Here is a 3,653-nt window from a genome sequence, read left to right as displayed (position 1 = left end):
ATGCCTTCTGCTAGCTTTTGAATGTGTTTGCTCTTGCTTCTCTAGTTCTTTTAATTGTGATGTTAGGGTGTCAATTTTAGATCTTTCCTGCTTTCTCTTGTGGGCATTTAGTGCTATAAATTTCCCTCTACACACTGCTTTAAATGTGTCCCAGAGATTCTGGTATGTTGTATCTTTGTTCTCATTGGTTTCAAAGAACGTCTTTATTTCTGCCTTCGTTTCGTTATGTACCCAGTAGTCATTCAGAAGCAGGTTGTTCAGTTTCCATGTAGTTGAGTGGTTTTGATTGACTTTTTTAGTCCTGAGTTCTAGTTTGATTGCACTGTGGTCTGAGAGACAGTTTGTTATAATTTCTGTTCTTTTACATTTGCTGAGGAGTGCTTTACTTCCAACTATGTGGTCAATTTTCAAATAAGTATGATGTGGTGCTGAGAAGAATGTATATTCTGTTGATTTGGTGTGGAGAATTCTGTAGATGTCTATTAGATCCGCTTGGTGCAGAGTTGAGTTCAATTCCTCATGTAACATTTTAAATCCTTTGCTGTCATTTCAACAATGTTCACTGCATTTTCCCCAGGAATAGATTCCATCTCAAGAAACCAGTTTCTTTTCTTATCTATAAGAAGCAAGTCCTCATCTACTCCAGTTGTATCACGAGATTTTAACAACTCAGTCACATCTTCAGACTCCACTTCTAATTCTAGTTTTCTTGCTATTTCCACCTCATCTGCAGTTACTTCCTTCACTGAAGTCTTGAACCCCTCCAAGTCATTTATGAGGGCTGGAATGGACTTCTTCCAAATTCTTGTTAATGTTGATATTTTCACCTCCTCCCATGAATCACGAATGTTCTTAATGATATCTAGAATGGTGAATTCTTTCCAGAAAATTTTTGATTTACTTTGCCCAGATTCAACAGAGGAACTATCTATGATAGCTATAGCCTTGTGAAATGTATTTCTTGAGTAATATGACTTGAAATTACTTCTTGATCTGTGGGCTGCAGAATGAATGTTGTGTTAGCATGCATAAAAATAACATTCATCTTCTTGTACATCTCTATCAGAGCTCCTGGGTGATCAAGTGCATTGTCAATGGACAGTAATATTTTGAAAGGAATATTTTTTTCTGAGCAGCACACATCAACAGTTAGCTTAAAATATTCAGTAAACCATGCTGTAAACAGATTTATGGTCATCCAGCCTTTTTTGTTCCAGTTATAGAGCACAGGCAGAGTAGATTTAACATAATTCTTTTTTTTTTTTTTTTTTTTTGAGACAGAGTCTCTGTTACCCAGGCTAGAGTGCAGTGGCATGATCTTGACTCACTGCAACCTCCACCTCTTGGGTTCAAGTGATTCTCGTGCCTCAGCCTCCCGAGTAAGTGGGACTACAGGCATGCACCACCAAGCCCTGCTAATTTTTTGTATTTTTAGAGATGGGATTTTACCATGTTGGCCAGGCTGATCTCGAACTCCTAACCTCAGGTGATCTGCCTGTTTTGGCCTCCCAAAGTGCTAGGATTACAGGTATGAGCCACTGTGCCTGGCCAACTTAACGTAATTCTTAAAGGCCCTAGGATTTTCAGAATGGTCAATTAACAATGGCTTTAACTTAAAGTCACCAGCTTCATTAGGCCCTAACAAGAGAGTCATCCTCTCCTTTGAAGATTTGAAGATTGACTTCTCTCTAGCTATGAAAACTCTACTGGCCCCAGAGGATGAAGGGCCTAATATGGCATCCAAGATGGCATCTTATTCTAAAAGAAGGCTATTTCATCTACATTGAAAAGCTGTTGTTTCGTGTAGCCACTTTCATCAATGATCTTAGCATGCTCTTCTGGATACCTCGTTGTAGCTTCCCCATCAGCACTTGCTGCTTCACCTTGCACTTTTACATTATGGAGATGGCTTATTTTCTTAAACCTCATGAACCAACCTCTGCTTGCTTCTGACTTTTCTTCTGCAGCTTCCTCACCTCTCTCAGTCTTCATAGAACTGAAGAGAGTAAAGGTGCTGCTCTGGATTAGGTTTTGGCTCAAGGGAATGTTGTGACTGGTTTGATATTCTATCCAGAACACTCAGACTTTCTCCATATCAGTAATAAGGCTGTTTCTCTTTCTTATCATTTGTGTGTTCACTGGAGTAGTGTGTTTACTTTTTTTAAAGAACTTTTTCTTTGCATTCACAACTTGGCTGTTTTCTGCAAGCAGCTTAGCTTTTAGCCTATCTCAGCTTTCGACATGCCTTCCTTGCTAAGCTTAATCATTTCTAGCTTTTGATTTCCAATGAGAGATGTGTGACTTTTCCTTTTACTTGAACACTTATAGTCCATTGTAAGGTTATTAACTGGCCTAATTTCAATATATTGTGTCTCAAGGAATAGGGAAGCCCAAGGAGATGGGGAGATAGTGGGACAGCCAGACAGTGGAACAATCAGATCACAAACAGCAGTTATCAATTAAGTTCACCATCTTGTATGGGCATGGTTCATGGTGCCCCAAAACAGTTACAATTTTAATATGAAACATCACTGATCCCAGATCATCATAAGAAGTATAATAATAATGAAAATTTTTAAATATTACAAGAATTACCAAGATGTGCTACAAAGACATGAAGTGAGCCCATGGTACTGCAATAATGGCAGTGATGGACTTGTTCAATGTAGGGTTGCTACAAACCTTCAATTTGTAAATACTGCAATGTCTGTGAAACACAATGTAGCCAAGCACAAGCAAGCGGAGTATGCCTGTAAGAAACATACAATATGAAAAATCAGCAATGTGAGGCATTAAGCAATTCCCATGTTGCTGGGCACTTATGAAAGGCTCTTAGAATTTGGAGGAGAGAGAGTTAGCTGGAAGACTTGAAAGATTTAAGATTTGAGCCAGACCCTGCAGGATGAGCTGAGAGAATCATCTTAGGCTAAGTAATGATCTCAAAAGTGTGAAAATTACCATTACTATTATCTTTTTCTATTCTCCTATTTCTTCAGACTTTACTGGCTCCCAGAGGATGAAGGGCCTAATGTAAAGGAGAACAGGGGCCTGATTTTGGTGTTACCTCAAAGATTTGTCACCTCTGGCTGATCTCTGCAAAGGCGGAGGCATTAACAGCAACATAGGAGCTTCCTGTTATAGACTGGTCTGGTATTGTGGGATATTATTGTCCTCAAAAGCTGGGCGTGTGGGCCATGCTGATAAGGTCATCGGCATCAGTCTAAGGGCCATGTGTTCTTCAAAACTTTCCACTGACTCTTAGGAACAGCAAGGTCCAAAAGTGGAACACAGAGATTTATGCTGTTTGGAGTCTTGATTGCTTGGCAAGTATTAATACAATTCTGGGGCACTTAAGTTGGTCAGTGTGGTGAATTTTGCTCAACACCAGCTTTTCTGCCTCTCAGAGCTAGTTTAAGTTCTCTGGCGATGTTCCCAAATAAGGGTAACCCCGTCTGGAGAAGCCTAGGCCTTTTCCTTCCTTTTGTTACTTTTTTTCAAGTGCTGCAACCAGCAGTCGGTACTCCTTCCTGCCCTCCCCCCCTGGGAGTTGCTGACTTCTCCCCAGTGACATGTATTTGGAAACTTTTTAAGATACTAGAAAATCAACTTAAAGACTTTCTTTTCTTTTCTTCTTCTTCTGTTTTTTTTTTTTT

General features: G+C 39.6%; 1 protein-coding gene across 1 annotated transcript in view; it reads left to right on the top strand.

The window, feature by feature from the left end:
• The window catches only part of ENTPD1 (ectonucleoside triphosphate diphosphohydrolase 1), a 164,045-nt gene that overhangs the window by 32,043 nt on the left and 128,349 nt on the right, over window positions 1–3,653 (top strand). The gene's annotated exons all lie outside the window — the stretch shown is intronic.

This window comes from Rhinopithecus bieti, unplaced genomic scaffold (genome assembly GCF_001698545.2).
Source record: "Rhinopithecus bieti isolate Rb0 unplaced genomic scaffold, ASM169854v2 scaffold_25291, whole genome shotgun sequence".
Lineage (NCBI taxonomy): Eukaryota > Metazoa > Chordata > Mammalia > Primates > Cercopithecidae > Rhinopithecus > Rhinopithecus bieti.
Note: the sequence above shows the minus strand (reverse complement) of the source record. Positions and strands in the feature narration are given on the sequence as shown.